The sequence below is a fragment of the Anoplolepis gracilipes genome, chromosome 6, assembly GCF_047496725.1.
Source record: "Anoplolepis gracilipes chromosome 6, ASM4749672v1, whole genome shotgun sequence".
NCBI lineage: Eukaryota > Metazoa > Arthropoda > Insecta > Hymenoptera > Formicidae > Anoplolepis > Anoplolepis gracilipes.
The window spans coordinates 8,332,895-8,354,218 of NC_132975.1; the positions used below are offsets into that span (position 1 = coordinate 8,332,895).

General features: G+C 36.2%; 1 protein-coding gene and 1 long non-coding RNA gene across 3 annotated transcripts in view; one reads left to right on the plus strand and one right to left on the minus strand.

Moving 5' to 3' along the window:
- LOC140666485 (latrophilin Cirl) overlaps positions 1-20,701 on the minus strand; it is a 418,870-nt gene extending 398,169 nt beyond the window's left edge. The window contains exon 1 of the mRNA XM_072893726.1: positions 20,619-20,701. The gene's annotated coding sequence lies outside the window, so the exon portion shown is untranslated. The remainder of the gene's footprint in view (positions 1-20,618) is intronic.
- LOC140666492 (uncharacterized) overlaps positions 1-21,324 on the plus strand; it is a 113,757-nt gene that overhangs the window by 44,150 nt on the left and 48,283 nt on the right. For both annotated transcript variants that reach the window (XR_012046763.1, XR_012046764.1), the window contains exon 2: positions 19,987-20,168. This is a non-coding gene — a long non-coding RNA (uncharacterized lncRNA). The remainder of the gene's footprint in view (positions 1-19,986; positions 20,169-21,324) is intronic.

Genomic DNA, 21,324 nt, shown 5'->3' on the forward strand with positions numbered 1-21,324 from the left:
AAACGATCGGTTATCTCTTCGCCAATGCAGCAGCAATAGCAGCAAAAGAAGGACGAGAAGCAGGAGAAGAGTGGAATTCCGTAGTCTAGTGGCAGGTGAGGTCTCTGCGAAGCAACTGAAGAGAAAGGGACCGAGACTTGACGTTTCAAGTACGCGCGTTGAACTAAATGACGTGTGTTTCACACTTTCATCTCCCTTTCTGTTAGCCGTTAAAATTAAGACGAGTGATAAGAAAATTTGCTCTCTACTGCGATTTGAATAAATTAAAAAACTAACACACACAAGTAAGATTTTAAATCGAAGTTTCGAGTTTCTTTCCAACGAACTTTACCTTATCGCGAATTGAATTTTACAAGTTTGACAAGGTTACTGAAAATTAAAAGATTTAAGGAATTAATTTTAAATTTGTATGCAATCTCGTTCAAGCATCCCATTTTGCGATACGCTTTGCAAACCTCGCGACACATTAAACAGCTACGTTTCTCGAGAATATTAACATTTTTTTACACACAAGGGTTTCGTATATAATACGTCTGGTTCTCCGTAAAAATATTCCCATTGATTTATGCAGAATCAGACTATTGTAATACGGAGTTCGCGTGTTTCAATGACGGTACAGGATTTCCAAGGCGATCTAGAACGACGTAAGGCTACTAATTGATAGCAGGATGCGACAAGGTTGCGAAACGTAACGACAGGCCGTTAGACAGACGACCTGTGCTTGTGCTTTGGTGCAAATAACACGTCTGCAGTGTACGCGCGTGTAGCTACCGATCGCACGCGGGTTATTCGAGACGCTTGTCGTAAGAAAATCCTCGTTAATGTCAATACCCGTCGCTGTTATAATCCAACCTTCCCTACCTCGTCGTTCTTTCCCTCGCGACGTTGTCTTCTTTTTACTGCACGCGTACGCTCCGCGAACTTTCTGGAGTCGACTTGTTCGCAGATAATGGGAATGTGCTACGTTTCACTCCGTAAATATGGCTCGCGAAGAATGCAGAAGAGAAACAAAATCGACGAGCGAGCTCCCTTTCATTATGCAAATCATATGAATATTTTTAGTTAATGGAGTATACATACTATATAGCGTACACTACTATATATGTATACGCGCGTAATACAATGCCTAATGGAACGAATCGAAAGCATGCGTTTGAAGTGAGATGTTTTACATATCTCTGTACTCTCTTACGCATTGCTCTTTTTTTATTATTATCGAAAATTTATATATATATAATTTATATTAAAATTATATAAATTATAAATTATATATAAAAATTATAATTTAGACCTATGTATGAAATTATGTGGATCATTTTGATTTAATATGCTAAGATAGCTCTGAAAAATTTAAATCAATGAAAACAATTCACGTATAATTACATACAAGTCTAAGTTATAATTGTTTTTACTTTCTCCGAAAATGTCAAGATAAAAAATTCATAGTATAATTACACATGAGGTTCTCTATTAATATAGTACTTTACTTAAACTTCTATTTCGATCATTATTTACTGTTATTAAATTACGCTAATTATCTGCTGCCATCACATTATCGCTAATTAAACTGATAAATTATTTATATAATATAAATAAATCGAAATGCGAGACTCTAATGCATTAATAAATAACTAATCAGACTTCAAAGTTATTCTTGCCCTACAAAGCTAAAGGGAATATTCTAATAACGAACCGAGAAACTAAGCACAAAAACGCGTAGTACGATCGCTGATGAATAGCGGCAGGAAAGTCGCATTAGAAAGCGCTCGGAATAGAACGGGACGGAACAGTACAGGAGAGGACGGGCAAAAAGGTCTCTACGTTTCGCTTCGACTCGGAAAATTGCCGTGGCGCGGATTAAGAAGTGAAATAGCTTTTATTACGGTAGAACGGTAGCTTCGCATTCTGCCGTGCCGAATGAAAAAAGGCCGCGAGCGCAGCGGATGGATAATAATGCCCGTAACTTGTGCGTTTTGCGCTAAACGCGCCCGCGTATAGTTGACTATGGGTATATTACGTGCTCTTAATAGCCGGCTTAACATTTTTTCCCTTTCTGTACATCTCGTAGAATCTCGTAAAAATATATGTATAATTGCTCGTTTTAACAGTCCAGAGTGATTGAGTGGGCAATTTTTATTCTTACTATTTAGAGTAAGGTTAGATGCAGTTTAGATTTGCGGTTGACTTTGCACAGGAATAGAAAGAAAAGGACAATTGTAAAATCAATATGCGATCTACAAGAGCGCGATGATATGGTTCTCTTCTAGATTTATCTCTTATCAGATTTTATTTAAATGTCTATGCAAAATGCGAATTTTTATTAATTTTACCCTAATTTTTTTTATATATATAATATTAGAAAGGATAAATTATAGACTGACGTTTGCTGTCGGACGATTCTAAATTTTTACTCATTATTGTATCATTAATTATCAATTAGTGTGAAATAAAATTTAATTATATATTATATAAATTTTAAAATGAAGCTAAATAAAAAGAGAAAAAAATAAAAAGGTAAAAATGTAATTTGTTAATTGTAATGACATTGATAACATTTATCTTATTATGAGGCATTTACATTTTTATAGAAAGTACGGCTTTTAAAATATGAAAAGACTAACAAAGTGCACAATATTTTTTTTTTAAAGCTCGTTTTTAACGCGCTGCGGGGCATCGATGCAATGCAAAAGATAAGCAATAAAAGTCTGGATGCAATTCTAGACGCTTTGCGTCAACCTGTGTTCGGAGGCAGGACTTGATTGTTTGCATTACGTACGAATGTTCACTCTATGGTATTCTTTACAAAGCGGAAAAAGGGGTGTGAAATAAAAAATAAAGATAGAACGATGAAAATGCAATAGGCGTTTCTTTCACGCTATTCGCGCGTTTTTTATCCATAAGATGCAATTTTCATTAAAAGTTATAAACTATTTTTTTTTTCCTTTGAAGTTAATCCATAAACGTCTAAAGCGTCTATGAAGAAATTTTGTTTGTGAAAAATATCTTCTTTTGTGATAACAGTCTCGATCGCACTTTTTAATCGCAATAGCATCGAACGATTTTTCATCCGTGCGGTTATTTCACTAATGGAACCATTTCTCGTGCAAGGGGATTTCCGTTCGTTTCGCGTATTAATGTGCTAACAGTATAACACGTACCGTTACTCCACGTTTGCGTTTCGGTGCGATGCCCGTAGTTTGTCATTCTGTTACTCGTCTGCAATAGCGAAACGAACTGAACGGCATGTGAGTGGCACGACGAACGAATCGTCGCAAATCTCAAAGCCTTTAACTCAGTACATGATATGTAATTGATCTGTTTTTATGGATTGGCTTTATCAAAGAGCGTGAATGTCCGATATCGGCAATAGGTCAATATAATACATAGCTTAACATTTCAGGGAGGATATCATTAATATCAAAATATTACACAATTAGAGTATATCATAATTTTTATTTATTTAATAAGATGTTTACACATTAAATATTTTGATATTTATTTTTATCTAAATTCTTAATATAATATTTAGAGAAATATTTATGTTACACTCCGACCAAATAAATTCTTATGCTTTAAGTTTCTTTCTCCTCAAGAGAGAAACATCTCTAACACACAATCCCGAATCACTTTTTCATATCCTCGAAAAATTATATTACGACGATACGCGCGATTCTTATGTAAACGCAGTGTTAACGCGCGTCGAGGGATTCGAAGAATTCTCGAGGTAACGGTTCTCTAGTAAGCATTCTCCCAGGACTCCGGACTGGTGTACGTATCATAGATTTATGCGACAACGCGGGTGTCGTAGATAAATCGCTGTGCTGAAGTGCGGGTGCGAAAGTTGGGCGGGCGAAAAGGTTGCGCGACCGTCCGGGCAACGCACGTAATGCGAGCAATTTATTCGTTACACCCGGGTCCCGATTCAAGTTCAACGCGACGCGACCGCACGGTCCCCGATGCCCTCTTATTCAAATCGTATCTTCCAGGAGCAATTTTCGATCACAACAACGGTATTGACAAAACCGTTCCCCTCATGCAAAATGCATGAGGGCGGATTTTTTTTTTCTTTTCTGCTCGGGCAACCTTTCCGCCCGCGACGAAGGCGTAGCAGCCGTAATCTTGAAGCCCGCGAATCCCGAAGACGTCAACGTCGCCTCCGCGAGAAAAATGCGAAGCTCCCGTCGCGTCGTCCTTCTGTGAGAAACCGCACGCGACGCACGCGTCTCAGATTAAGGGTAACACGTGTCTTTTGCAACGCCATGGGATTATCATAAGAGGACATCTCGAGAATTGAATGGTTTCGACTTAGAGAGAGAAGATACGATCTGTAAGCACTTTGGACAGCATTACATTAGATTGCAAATCCTTTTCAATATCGATTGCTATTATATTCAACAGTAAAATCTAACATTATACTTATTAACGTTATTGCAGTATGAACTTATGAGTGTTTGTAGAAATTATCTTTGGTGCAACATGATATTTATCTTTGTGCATTTTCCGATATTTCACGCATATCTTTTTAAGGGAATCAGAAAAGGCGTGCAATTTACATTCATTGCAACTAAAGTGTGAAAAATTCAGAGATAGAATGATGCAACTATACGAATAATATCCGCAAACAATGGCTCATTATCGGGCATCCAAATCGCAATCGCATGTACTTTAAACACTTCTCGGCATCGCCGCAATTATGCCGGCGCATCATCAACGTCATTACACATAGTTGCACACCTTCTCTCCCTCATATCGCCGATCAAAGATACACGCAACATATAATTTCCTCACATTCGTCGTCGTTCAAAGAAGAATCAGCCCCTCGAAACGTTTCGCGTGACTTTCATTCCGATGGCATTTATATGAAAGACACCAAGCTATATCATAGTTGAGAATATAGACATTTGGAGTATTTTGTAAAGGACAGTATAGGATAGAATTTTGCACCATAAAAATTAAGAGAATTGTCCACCGCCTTCCGTACCAAATATATAATAAAATAAATACCCTTTTGCGAAAATTATTGTCTCATTGTTATACATTGCATTCCGCGGAAAAAAATTACTATCTATTTTACAGGATAATTTATAATAGACGTTTATATACATAAATTTTAATTAACAAGGATTAACAATTAAACTTGTAGTAATAGTGAATAGATTAACTACGTAAAATTAATGAATTTATATACGTATATTTTTATGCTGATAAATGGATAGCATAAGTAAATAAGAAAATCCATCAATTCATATAGGTTTTTTTTTTTTATTATTGAAGAAGATAACATTTTATTCTTTGGATAAATGTTTTAAAAGCATATGTTCCTTCTCAAAACATATTCGATTTAAAATTAACACAAAATTTAAAACCAGTTTGTTTCTTCTCATAGAAAAAGTCATTCATTTATTGGTCCGCTCGCGTTGCGTACTAATGGAGTCCGTTTTTTTAATATCCCGTAAGCGCAATTTTCAATATTTCGTTATTTCATCGGTCTCTATTTCCGATTCGACCGATTCGGTATCACGACCTCAAAGCGTGAGCTAAACTATTTCGAATTGCAACTACAACTTCTGGAATTCAAGATAATATGCTGGTGCACTTTTCGGAGCTATAAAAGAGATCATGTTTAGATAAATTTTTCAAAAATATTTTTAAAACACACACATATATATATATATGTATTCTTATATATTTTTTAACAATAAAATATGATTAAAGAAAATTAATTAAATTAATTAAATGAACTAAAGAGGCAGCAATAATAATACAACAAAAACGATCTCTAAGGACGCTAGTTTTCAATTTGATGCTATGAAAGTTTTTAGGTCCGCCCCTGGGCAAGACTCGTTTTTACAATCGCGGTGCCCTCGCGACTCCCGCCGGCAATTATCGTATATCCGGTGCTTAGAGCCCGCAACATTTAAGAGAGCGCCCGTACACGAGTTGCAACTGCAAGAGGATAAGAATGCACCGTGCGCGGCCAATTACGGTGCAGCCGAGAGCGGCTCGGCTTCTCAGGACGATACTTCGTGTTTTGCATACTATATCGCTCCTCGTCTTCTTCTCGTCTCTATATCTCCCGGCCTTGCCTCCGCGTTTACTTTTCCTTTCGAACGAAGAGCAAGTTGCTTCGACACGGTTCGATACGCTTATGAGTCGCGCGAGCTATCACCTACGGCAGCCATTTGGAAATTTACATTTATCATACTCAATGTCTATAAGCTACTTTTCTTACAGTGCCAATCATGTAACGTCAATTTATTCAATAAATAGGAAAGTAATTTTTATACGATGGCTTTTATGAAATGTTTTTATAATAATTTATTGTAGACCAGTAGCCATAAAAAACAGCATTTGTAAATTAAAAGTTACAAAAACGACATGCTTGAGTAATTACTATATTTTCATATTTATTATATGATATAAATAATATTTATTGTATCCTTTAATTTAAGAAAATTAACTACAATTATTATGTGTGATTCTCATATTTATTTATTAAAAATACTCTATATTTTTTTTAAATTAAAACATTGCAATAATACAAAGCAATAACCAAACTTGTATTTTTAGTTAATTCCGTATGGAATTTATTTTTGCACAGACTTAATTCGAGATTTAATTTGAAGCGTTTAACTTTGTAAATCAATCTTTGTAAATCAAATATCCAAAGAACGATCGATTTCAATTCCGAAAGGTAAATTCATAAAAGAGAACCCTGTAGTTTTGAAACGGTTTGGGTGTGCATAAAAAAAATATCGTGTAAAAAACAATATACCCCTACGATCGAAAGCGTGAAACGAACGAATTGAGATGCGAGAGTAGTCACAACGAGTCCAGGCCTCCCCGAGAGCGTGGCGGACGTTACTCTCACAGTTATTATTCACTCTTTCACCTCCCACGCTCGGCTTTTATTCGAATACGAGTGCGCTGTCCGGGGCGTCATAACTGCACTCGATCACTCGCCAGACGCTGCCGCCATGTATTTTTCTTTCGCCGGACAATGCGCGAATATCTCGTGGCACATTTTGACATTCTTATGCTAAAGAAACCGTCGACGCCGTTACTTTAAGTCTTTAGGTTGACACGATTTTCCACGTGCGATCAACTACCGACTTGTGCAGTCGGTAGTAATTCGTTGTTACTCTTGGAGAATGTGTCTCATTATTATCCTCATCATTATTATACTGCTGTTAAATACACAAATATTTCTCTTGTTATATTACAATATATTATCTTATTATATTTATCAAAATAAATTCCACGATTTTATACATAGAATATTGAAAAATTTCTCCATTTTGCTGCGTTTGCAACAGTGAAGATTTTATAGTAAAAATGCGAAATTTTTTGGCAAGCAATTTTCATCATTCACGCGGCCATGTCTGTTACAATTACCTGTGCAACTATTGAAGGGTTAACGAACGAGCCGCTGTTAAATTGTACGAGCTAGCTACTCTGCCTTTCTTCTCTCGCAAACACAACGACGCGATGTAAATGCAATCGCGCGAGCGTGTGAGTGAATGAGTGTATACGATGCAATGCGTGCGTCGGACACGGCTCTATTTTATGCCGAGTTAACTCCTGTGAGAAAAATCCGCTTTCAAGGCCGCGTGGTGCTTAACCCTTCGACAGCGCTTCGACGCATCTTCGTCAACTTTACTTCGACAATACGTAAGAAAAAAGTTTGATCCTTGTAACGAAAAGAGCAGTTATTTTTCTTTTCCTTTTAAGTCGAATTGTTCGCGAATTTATTATAAACGAGCGTTTACGTTGCTACATATAATCGCACTGATGAAGTGAACAGAAATGTGAAAATGGATAGGAAAGGAAAGCTTTTATATAAATTTTATCTTAATTACTATGCAAAATAATGATACCTAAAAGTGTGTGTTAAATGTACGTTTTTTTTTTTAAATAAATATATAATATATAACACAGCAGTATGTGTGATTCGATTTTAAACGTGATTTATTCATGGATAATTCATCAATTTCGCCAAATGTTATTCGGCGTTATTGAATCGATAATATTTACAAAAAGATGTAATGTCATTTTACTAATCGACGGTATGCATGCATGACTGCTCGGTGAGGAAGAACAATTTATGGCTATAAACCATACATTGTTATACCATATACAGCTTAAGAGCGTGACATATAAACCTCTTCCATTCACTTGCCCTCTCAATCACTATTCACGCGATAGATCCCTGGCGCGTTAAACACAATGGGAAATAATTTATCCATAGGAGTAACTCAAGCTAAGAATTCGACTTGACTTTCATCTACTCACGTCCTACGAGATTGATATGTATTTTATATACATATATATATATATATATATTTGCTAGATATCTCTCGACGACCAATATCCGGCGGTAGTATAAAGCGCACTCTACACTTAACGCGATAACGTACGTGTTCGTCCCGCCGACTGACAGGTGAGGCTACATTCAATTTTTGTAATCGAGCCCGGGAGGGCTCTCTCGCGCTTTCTCACCCTCTTGCTCCTCGTATGGATTCGGCAGTTTCAACCCCCTTTGTATCTGACAGTTAAACCACAGCCATTATTTTCTCCCGCCCCCTCTGCCCATTTTCGTCTTGTTCTGTCATGCTCACTCTTCATATCTTTCTCTCTTTCTATATTTCTCTCTCTCTCTCTCTGTCTGTCTGTCTGTCTCTCTCTCTCTCTCTCTCTCTCTCTTTCTTCTTCGACAGTATCCTTTCTGTAAGCAGCAACAGTGGTACAAAGTCCAGTCGTGCTCCGATAGCGGTAGATAACCGACACGAGCAGAGTACAGAGCGAAGCACCAATTAGGAATTAGATTTCTCCGGGATGCCGGATCTCTTTATTTGCTCTCTTGGCGTGCCTGTATGTTCCCCGCTGCGAGATCTCTCCGCCGCCACCACCGGTAGAGACGTATGTACACGTACGTAATGTGTACCGGTTGCACCGCGAGCGGCCTTCGTATCGTACAAGCAGGGCTGCATTCACCGTTGTAGAGATGATGCATCCGATGAGATACGCAAAATCTAAATTGCAATTGTGTTATTTTTTTAATAGATAATTTATAAATTTTATTATATAGTAAAGTGAAATTTCTTGAAGACTTTTTCGATATTGTTGAAAGTTGGTTTGATTAGTTTCGAAAAATATAGATCGTCGTGTTTGGTCTGACGCGAATAAACAAAGAGATTCGGTTTCGTCTTTATCATTTTGTTGAAATTATTTCCAAACTCTGTAAAGATGTATAAGAAAATAACTGATTTTTACGTAACATGCTCAATTTTGTGAGAAACTTACGATTACCGAGATGGACAGTTTGCATCGCAATTGCAGATGCATTAAAGGGATTTTGTGCGCGGCCCTGCGTGCAAGTAAGAGTCCGGCAGTAAGTGTCGCGCGAGCGCAACGAGAATACACGCGTACGGAGACCCGCAGCTCTAATGAACGCTGAAAATTAGCCGCTATCTATTCATCTGCCTGGTAGCTGCATCCTGCGGCGAGAAAGACTCGGGAGGGAGAGTAGGCGGGAGGGCGGAAAGAAGGAAGAGGGAAGAAAGGCATGCGAAAGCTACTGCATTCTGTCGTGTGGCACGTAGCTTCTGCGAGATTAAACTCGATCGTTCCTCGGACGAGGCATTAAGAGTTAAGTAATGCCGCTCGTTGGAGAGTCCTACGAGATCAATCGCATCTAATAGATGTCCTTTGCGTATCTTTGCGCGAGGTTTACCGCCTCTTTGCGTGCAGCTACAGGCTGTTCACCTAGACGATTAACCCGCTGATTAGTGTTCCTCGGAGCTCGACGCTTTTCAAAAAACGAGAGCTCATTTGTATTATCTCGATCGCAAACGATAGCGATGAAATTGAGATTTATTTATACAATTTCTTTTCAAAGTTTAAACTTGCGCAGAAATATTATATCTTTGTGCAGATAAGACAATTTACTTTTCTCTTTTTTAAATAATAGCTTTCAGATAAATAAAAATCATTGAAGAATACATTTTCTTATAGCCAACTTATTTATAGACTATTCATATAGTCTATATTGAAAGTCAGACATTTTATCATTGCAATTCTTTATTGATCTAACAAAGTATATATAATACATTCAAAAAGAACGAGTACTCTGAATGATAAATGAATGTATGATTTTCTACAATGTTGTATTTATTTTATGTAACAAAACTGTTTTTGTACAGACGTGTGAAAAAAATGTACTCGGCAAGCTCGTCTACGTGTACGAGTTTGTTTTAGCTCTGCTACGTGCAATGTCAGTATTAGTTTCGTTTAATTAGGTAGATAACGAGCCGAAAGGCAACAGAATTGGATCGGCCAGCGTGTGGAACGTAATCCGAGAGATCCCGATTGATCGAAGTAGAAACTCTCGTACAGTCTCTGTTCGTGATAATAACATCTACACGTATGCGCGATCACGTCGCGTGAATGTCGCGTAACATATTTTATCCGTGCTCGATCGCTGAATTGTAGTTGACGAAGAAGTATATAATCTGACACATATATATTAAATTTTTGCAGATTCTGGATCGTAGAAAATATTAAATTTATTAGAAGTACATTTCCCGAATTACAGTTGTTGGTCATTTGTTATTATCTTAGAAATGAAAAAATTAAATATATTTCTTATTCGATTATAAAGGAAAAAAAGCTTGTAATAAATCACATAACAATAATAGTCTGTATTGTATAATTTCATAAAAGGAAACTGATATTCTTTGCTATAATTATAATTTTTTTTTCATATGAAAGAAATTGACTTTCCTTTAGCTCTCTAAGCTATAATTTATTTAATTATTTAATATATTAATCGATCTCAATATCTCGCAATTCATCCTCGCACTGTCACTCACAAACACTCATGCCGGAAATAACGTTCATATTAAAAAAGGAAATCAATAATTTAATTAATAACTGAGAACACAAAGAACACAAAAATAATACAAGACCCGGAAATATAATAATAATTGTGATCGATTGCGAAACTGGACAAGATGGTAAGTCTCCATAAGACTATAATTCAACTTTATTAATGAACAATCCCCGCTAACAACACGTTAAGAAATGATCTTCCGGAAACGGATGCAGCAGATATCAAATGTAACCGCTAAAAGACAGCTTTTATGCAAGACTGAAATACAAGAGATGCAACAATTATTTATACAACTTTGCATTCACTTTACTACGTCATATCTATACAAAACGCACCATAAATTATTAGTAAAAAATAAAGTACGTAAAGTATAAAAATACGCACTTCTGATATATATATACTGATATATATATATATACTGATATATATATATATATATATATATATATATATATACTGATATATAGATATGTTCATATTAAATATTAAAATGATATGAGAAGTGAATATCTCAGAAATGATACTCAAGAAGATCAAAGGAAATAGCGAGCTTGCTCGGCCATCATTTGCATTTGCCCCAAGAGTCCACCAAATCTTGTATATGCGTGACCCGTTGCGGATACCGCAATTTGCGCGTTCGCTGTGACCCTTGATACCTTTGCGAAAGCATCCGCAAAGATTGCAAACCGAGCGCCCTTCACGCCCGCGGAACTCTGTCAGTGCCGAAAATAAGTGCGTCTCGTGAGAAACGAAGTGGCAAGAAACAATAAAAGTGGTCATCGGATGATTTTACAAACTAAAATTGTTGCACAGAGCTATGCAAAATAACATTTTGAGAAAGTACGAAGTTGACGGTAAATAGTAAATCAAAATATTGTCTATTATTTTGAGAATTATCTTAAAAAAAAGTTAGGGAAACATTTTCCAACCGTTCCAAAGAAAAATGATTTTTCTTTAAAAATGATCAATAACAAAGAGCGAGCTGTACCAACAACAGGAAGAAATGCAATATTAAACATAAATACACGCAATTAATATAATAAACATCACCATATCATATGTGATTGAATTTGTAAGTAATAATTTTTAAATAATCGTTTTACATTTGTTGAAATGAGTTTCAACAACAAAAGATTATAATAAATAACGATATTTCACTTCAATATTATATAATAAACTCTTTCTTTAATTTTAAAGGATTTGTCTGAGATAATTCGACAAGTAATCGTAATTTATTGTAACATTTATACAAACGTGTTACGTGACGAAGGAGTCGTATCAGGTATTTAGGCGTACGAAATAAAACATTATAGGAATCTGTAGAGTACATTTTATCCTACAAATTAATTATTATCTTGACAATGATATGCGCTTTGTGAAATTAATGATATACTATCCACCAATACGTTGTAAAAATTCGTCAACTCTATCGAACAGAAGTAATTTTTTGAATTATTAATTTTTTTCGAGTAAAAGTATTTAATGTTTATAATAATTTTAAGAAATTTAACACTTGTACCGCAAACAATAGATGAGAAAACATAGTATTTTTTTTTTTTTTTTTTTGACGCATATATTTTTCTAGATTTTACTCCTGTCATTCTGGCTTTAAGAACAGTATCGGGTGAATTTAAAATTGAAAACAACTTTTAATATTTACTACAGCAATGTCACAACATTGCAGGAAAATAGAGAGAATTGAATGTTTCGTTCTCAGATAGCGAATCGCGAAGCACGGAGTATCGCTAGACGATTAAAAGAGAGAAAGAGAGAGAAGAAGATGGCAACGTCGACTGCTAGTTTAGTTCTTCCTTTTTTTTTCTTTCTCGCTTTCTTTCTGTCTTCCTCCGTGACGCAGTCGATTTCCATTCGACTGCCATGCGTTATGCATGGCGGCGGTGTAATTCGCCCGACGGTTGCGGATGTACATATCAAAATTAACGCGCCCTTGGCGATGCGGAATTTCCATCCCTCTCGAACGGCCGAAAAGGCACTGAGCGCATCGGTATCTCTGAAAACCCACACTGCAAAGCCGGCTGGCCGGCCTGCCGGTGTGGAATTTGCATTACTAATGCGCAAACTGCGTCAAACGAAATACACCAAAGTGTTTTACGACGTATGAACGAACGCGCGCTGAATAGAGGCCAACGCGTATATGTCTTGTCTGTGTGTATGTGTCTCGGTATGCATCGCGCCCAGTGAGCGTACAAGGCCCAATCATTCAATTAACTCTGTCCTATACGATCCTCTTGATGCGATTTTATTTAATAAAGCTAATGCCGCTTATGGTCCCGCAATGACCACGGCTGCGCCTTCATTAACCCTTTCGCCGCGACATGGTCCAGCTGAAAACCAGCTTGCGTGGCGTTATTAAGTGTATACTGCAGTTATATAACCGCGGTATCATAATCTCATCCTGCAACAACGTGCACGATATCAAAAACTATTCTATGATTGAAATGTAAAAATTATAATTTTTCCCTTTATTATTTTTTATCATAGAAAACTGTCATATCGATGGATTATTTTCGCTGCTGTTAGTGACATAAATGAATTATTTATTTGTTAATTTAAACTAACGCAGCATGATATTAAACTCGATAATTAACTCGATAATTATGTGTGACATTAATTTGCAATTATAGATTAATGAATTTAATATCGATCTTAGTGAAAATTAACTCGACGGCGTTAATGGAAAACGATCATTATAATGATCTTGAAGGAATAGGAATGCCTATTAGAATACCTAAGACTCGATCATGATGGAAATTTCATAATAAAATAAGATAAATATATTAATATATTAAATATATTAATTAAAGAGAGTCAAAGTCATCGAAAATATTCATCTTAATTGCAAAAATTTGAATAGTAGAATATAATCTGACATATATAAATACGTATTCAGAAACATTTCGAGATAATTCTTAAATATATCTTGTTATTTTTTGTACAGTCAAAAAATTCGAGACATCGCATAGAGAAATTGAAAGATCCATAATGAAAATTTCGGATTGATTATCTCATGTATAAATGTACGTAATATATAAGTAATTCCATCTAGCGATTAGGTGCGGTCGACTGTTTTTAATTGGATGGTTATTAACATCAAAGTAGGTCGTAATGTCACTGCGACACGAAAAAAATTGCCGATGTTACTGCTGTTTCTCATCATGTCGGCGCAACTTTATAATTATTTGCACATTAAATTTATTATGTGCCATTGCTGTAAGCTGAAATATATATAAACTGCTTGGCAAAAAGTATACAAAAGTATACAAAAATATTTTTATGAAATTAGGTTATTTCTCTCTCAGATTTCTCTCTCAAACAAAAGTATGTAAACGTCTATATAAATGCATTAAATAGCGACTGTAGTTAACTGGCGAATCGCACAGAGAGTCAATTTTTTATGATAATGTCAAACTTTGTAAATAATCAAAATTTCATATTTTCCGACAAAAAAAAAATAGCAGTTTTACAATTTATAAAAATATAAAAACTATTATAATAAAATAATATTCGGAATTTACAGAGAAAATACTTTTCATTCAAGTATCATGATAAAAATGACAGATTATTCGATCGCCATCATTACCGTGTAATTGTCAAACATATCTATTGTAATCTTGTACAACCACAAATTTCAGAAAATTATCTAAAAATAGATGGTAAAAATGCAACTCTGTTCCTGTCCTATTATAATTTGCTTTTACTATTATTGTATTTCTAAAGTTTTGTGTGATTTATTTCTATTTTTCGAGAAAATTTTGTCATTAACTGGTAACAGTATAGAATGGGAAATTCATTAAGAGTCTGCTAATTATTACGGAACGTCAACAGATCGAAATACTCTTGAAACGACAATCGAGGGAGGAAACTCCTGAAATGCAATCGGTGCAAATGCTAATAATTCGACGACTCGCATTGTTCGACAGGCTGTGTATGTGGAAGTGATTCACTAATATGACGTGCGACAATGCTTTCTTAATATTGGTTTGCAGGGCGCGACTATTGCGCCGGCGGAACATCGTAATGAGAGTTCCTGAAGTATCTAGTTACGCTCGCGCGCGACCTGACCTCGGCGCGCCGCTCTCTCCGACGCTTCGCTACGTGAATAGAGATAGCTCTGACTTCAGATGACTTTCATCCCAGTAAACTCATCTTTGTTATGCGCGCCCACATCGCCCTTTTGAAAAAAGGTTGTTGAGAATCGGTGGATATGTTCTTTACGTGCCGGTTGACGAGGCGACCTGTGTAACAAAATGTACGCGCGCACACGACATTCGAGTTGTAAATTGAGATTCTGAGAATATGGAAAAGGAAATTATTTGAAATTAATGAAAATACAACATTTTATTAGTAGATTGTAACTACAAAGAGTTATGTTTTATCAAAGATGCTAGAGATATGCTATATTATTTATATTAATATATTTATATTAATTTGATTAATAGTAAGTCGAAATGTGACACTTTATTAATTTAATATTATTTTATACAAATGTGTAATATACCTTATAAATAATCTATGCATATATTATATGCATACAGAATTTAACTTGTATTTATATTAAATAAAACATATATTTTATATCAAAGTTTCGAAGCGTATTCTCTGAGTGTATGTGTGATAAAGTATTCTTTTCTCGATAAAAATTCAACTAAATATTCTTTCCTCTTGTGCCAATTGAATTTTTAATTTTTAAAGTATCTTTGTTACTTGTGTTGGTGTGTGTTGTACAAGAATTAAAATTCTATTAAAATAACTTCCACTTGAAACATCCTGTGATTTGTATTCCGATTTACATATCATATTTTGTGTTGCTCTAATAATTTCCAAGAAAATAGCTTGTACAATTTAACATTAGATCATATTCTACATACATATATATAATCTTTTTAAGAATCTATTATTTAAAAGCACAGTTTTTATATATCTATGGTAAAAAATATTTGTGTAAAATTATACATATGCTATCACATTTTTATAACTTGTGATTGGAAAATAGCGTCACCTATTTAACATCGATGATTATTCACGTACAGAAATAAATATACCACACGAACCACGTTTGCATTATTGAAATATGTGCACCAATTGCGTACGATTCATAAATCGAGTGGCACATTACATTTCTATTAATTTTGATCCAAACGCCATCATTGATTTAGAATCATTAATTATCCATGCGATGCAATTAATTTCTCGAACCGCGTTGACTCTATCCCGTTAATCCCAGTATAGAAAATTCATTTTTTCTACGCATATATGATGTAAATGAAAGATAACTATATTGAATTAAAGGATCATGCCAAGTTAAAGCTATAAACGAGAATATCGATTGCAGCTTCCTCATATTTTTCATTACATTTATATTTGAAATAATCTACTATTTTATATATATTTAAAATATTTAAAATATTTTTAAAACCTAATAAATCAATAAATTAATTTGCAATGTAATGGAATGATTTATATAATTTTATAATTTATTTTTTTTATTTATTTTTAATATTAATATTATTATAATTTTTTAGCATAATATACATACATACATTCATACATATTCTACGTAACTTATTTTTCAAAATTGAAATGCATTTCTTTGCATTTGTAAATTCATGTCATATCGAAAAGATAATAAAAATCATAGCAACAGATACTTTCATATAAAAATATACTTTTGTATATCAGTAAATCTTGGATAATCTTTTATTCATGTTTATTAATTTATTCAGAGACTGTTTTTGTTTTTATTAAATAGATTCTGTAACGCGACTCTCCGTCCTAATTACTACAATTAAATGTAGCCACCATCGCGTCGGTTAAATTGCGTTTATGCGTTTTTCGCGAACTCTGGCAGTACGTATATTATCCGGTTTATGGGTGTGTAAGCCGCGATGCGCGCTGAAAAGCGAAAACGTTCAGAAAGTGAAAACGGACAGGGAGACTCAGCCGGCGATCCAATGAGTCAGACGAGACGGCCGAACGTGCCTACTTTTGAATATTTATACGCGCGCCGCCCACTCGCGAATATTAATTTACCGGCGTGCAAAGTACCGAACCGCGTCTGTCTGCCGTTCGTGATGGCGTGCACGTCATGGTTTCACGCGTACACGCATACGCGAAGTGCAGTCATGCTAGACGACAATAAAAGTCAACGGACATCATTGTCAGTTTAATTAGCCCGTTTATATAAACTGCATTGTGTAATTTTATGCAATTCTGCGGAATTTAATTCATATTGAATTAATATTACAATTTCTTATTCTATTGTTATCTCTCTTAAGTAACTTGAAAATTAATAGAACATTTAGAATATATTATACACACTTTACGATTAATCGATTAAACTTGTGTATATTTTTCATTATCTTGATCGTGAAAAATCGTCCCTTTCTTAGAACATCATTTAGTACGTTTATATTGTGTATTTCACTACTTATTTCCTTACTATTTAGTGCGGGGGAAAATTATTTTCTTTAATTTCTATTTAATACAGATCGTGTATTTTGTTTTATATTATACAAAATTAAAAAGCAAGATATTTAATATCTCTCGCTCTCTCTCTTTTTATACTACACTTCAGTTCAATTCTAAATTTTCACGACTTTGTAGTAACACTACAAGATATCTGAAAGTGATTATAGATTTTATGCAAGCACTCATTTCGTGAAACACCTGGGAGTGACTTAGCGCATGTAATTCCAGCAAACTAGCTGCGCGAGATTACAAGGGAATGAAACTTGGCGAGATTCGCGCAGTAGTATTCATCGTTCACCATTATCCGTTTATATTGTTTCCAGATTCCACGTCGATCAAACGTTCTCCGACCGAACAATTACACGTCTCTGCCTTTTTCCCGTGCGCAACATTTTCAAAAGGTCAGTCGGTACATTAAAATAGGTCGTCCGGTCCTATCTCTTCTCATCATCGTTCTACGTATCAATTTTTCTCTCTTTCTTCGCCTCTCCCCCCTTTTCCCCCACGGGAACGAAGGCGCGATTCGAAGATAACCGACCGACTCACGTCATAATAAAATTAAATTCATATCTCGGATCAGAGCAACGCGATAGCTACCGCGACATGACCTCCCGCGTATTGTAAGCAAACACGTATGTCCTCCCTCGCTCTTGTCCCTGTCCGCCCCCTCCCGTCACGAATAGTTTTGATTCATGAGACGGCTGAACGTGCGTGTCGTGTGTATACGCATATTATACGTATACATCTCGAGGTGTGCGTTCTTCTCCGCGCGATCACCCTCTCCCTCCCCCCTTCACTCTCTCCGGGGAACATGGCGAAATCCGACACTGCATACCAGTAACCCGACTTCCAAGCCTCCTCCCAAGTTACCTCCTCACTTCTTTCCGCGCGAGTTCGCGCGCCCGTAACGTTTGAACACGTGTCAACATGTCGGTTGACATAGATTTTTCGCCGAGATAGAGAACCTGAAGAATAAGACGAGCGGGTCCCGGCTTGAGCGAGAGGCTTGATCGACTCCGCTCCGGCGTGTGAGAAAGAGAATGAGGAGGCGGGGAGATCGCCGGTGAACACGCGGGGCAGCGAGGACGAAGGTAGGAAACGGCATCTCTCTTCCGAAACCAGTTTGTACCTCTGGTAGACGAGAGGTGGGCTTGTCCTCTGTTCTCCGCAGGGAGAAAGAGAAAGAGAGAGAGAGAGCGATATGCTCCGGGCGCATTTAACACCGGGAGGCATAGCATCGCTGCATTGTCGGACCCGATCGCGCAGCGACGTCGTTGCATCACGTTTCCGCTTAATTAATGCCTCTTTCCGGAGAGCGTTACGGCCCGGACGTAATTAAAAGTAAGAATAAGATGTGAGGAGCCAATTTAAGAATCCATATATCGAATCGAGCACACTATGCGTGAAAATCCTTTAATTTAGTATTACAGGTTTAAAAGATATGTATATGCTTTTTTATGTGACATCAAAAAGAGAAAACGGCAATTTAATTTACTATGAATATCAGGTTTATGTCATATGTTGCCGAGAGAAATATTGCCAATCAACGTAATTGTAGAGTACATGTGAAATATTTTTGAATAATGAATAATGATCGTATAATCATTAAAGACGTATGACCGTTCACATAATAAATAACATAAAATAATTAAGATTAATGATTGCCAATTTTATTGACTGAGTTTAAACTGCAAGCTTTCTGACTAAAGAGTATTGCAGAAACTGTAATTGTATTACAGCTTCGTGCAATTATATCACGATCGTAGAAAATAAGAATTGCAACATCAACTAATATACAGTACGAAATAGCGTAACTTAAGGAGTAATATTAAAAGTAAATAGTCAGAATCAGAAACTAATTTTGTAGCATTTTCCCAAGTTTTGCTTTAAATTCCATCATAAATTTGTATCTGGCCGTCGGTGGAAGCCGGTAATTGACATTGCGATATTTCGCTGATACTAATATCGATATCGATCGATAAATTACGCCGCTTGATAATTCTCCGCTTCTTACTTTCGCAATGCGGGCACAAATCATCCACGCCGAGGCGTACTATCTACTACTATTCACATACACGAGTGCGCGTTATGGGGCGAGAAAGTTGCATTATATCCGTTATAATTTCGCACCGAAGGGATGGGTACGGAAGGTGCGTATTGCTTCCATATATAGGGACCATTTGTTCCGGAAAATGGCGCATTTTTGTCTCTCCGGCGTATAACGCCGGAACAAATGCAATACCTTCGCGACCATAATTTAAGCGGCGGGCTCTTCACGTGCCGCGTTGTATTTATTCGGAAACTTATAAGCAGGCTTATATACATAAGGATTCTATTATATATCCTGCAATTTCTGTTATGTATTTATTTAGCGTGAAAGTAAGCTTTTTTTAAATGTCGGATGTACGTTCAATAATAAAATATTTGTTTTCAAAATAATATGTAATTATATAAAGGAATAAAATATATTGTGAATCATGTAAATTACAATAACTGAAAATAATGACGTATTTTGAAATTGTGCTTCGAAAGTATTAGTCTATGCGTCCGCACGCGAGAACTCTCTTGTAATAAAAATTTGCAATAAAATTATTGTCTTTTTACAGGATTCAAAAATCGAATAATTTGCAGAATCTTTCGTACGCAATATCAGATTGAAAGAGACCTACATGATGATCGACCCAGATAGCACGTTCAAGTTATGACTTAACGAGGCCTTTGCACATGCAACGCCTCGGGCGATTCCCTAGTTCGTCCCGACATAGATTCTGAATTTACACACAAACAGGTACGTGGTACCTCGTAGACTAACATTTGCAGTTGATAATTATTCTGCTATTATTCGCGCAATTCTTATCACAACTACTTTTGAAGATGTCATTTTCACACAAATATATTCTTTAAATATATAGATTTCCTAAATTATATATAAATAATAACATTATAATATAAAGAGGTAGAGAAGGGAATGTTTTTCTGTTTTCTTGGCATCTTGATGTTAATAAAAGGATATATAATAATAGTATTGAATTTTTTAAATAAACAATTCATTAAGGTTGTCAAAATAAGTTTTCTAAAGCGCACGATAACTCTTTGTTTAAAAAAATAAATTAAAATATATAATCTTTAGATGTTTCGCTAAAATCTGTAAAAAAAAAGTGAACTAGTCCGGTACTCTCGCACTTCTTACCATAGTATAGTAGTAGTATCCTGCCGTTGCAGGACCAAAAGGACTCACCTTCGCGCGTTGCACCGGCAGTACTCTGCACGGTCGGCGAGATCCGAGAGGGGGGGAGGAATCGACGAGCAGGAAGAAATCAAGATCCCTCGCGCGCCGCGGGCTCTCTGCTTCTCTCGGAGGGGCGAGTGCGTGCGTGCGTGCGTGCGTGCGTGCCTGCCTGCCTGCCTGCCTGCCTGCGTGCGTGTTCGGGGTCTCTCGCGTGCGGCGTGAGAACTCTTTTTCGGGCCTTCGCGAAACGATAAAAAGTAGATGTGAAAGAGGAGGACGAAGTAGCACCAGGAGTCTCCCTCTTTCTCTGTTCGTCCGTCTTTCCTTTCTCTCTGCGACTCCTCGTCTCTCTCTTTCGTTCTATCTTTCTTTCCGTTCTTTATCTCTCTCTTTCTCGATCTCGCTTTCCTCTTTTACCTACCGATCGCTTCCCTTATTATGCGAAACGGCACACGAATCTCAATGGCTTTGCGTGATTATTAATTAAGACGTTCCCCTTGTCAAACGATTCGTCAATGAAGATGTCTCGTCGCACGATCGTTTCCGCTATCCCGTGGCTGTCCTTAGGTCACGTTAATTATTACTGTGAATAAATAGCGCGCAGCGTTCATTCCTAAATCGCATTTCGATCATACGCGAATATGTGTTACACGGGCAAAGACACAAGACGTTGTCAAAGAGCGAAACGTTGCTATGTGTACTCTATGGCACATAG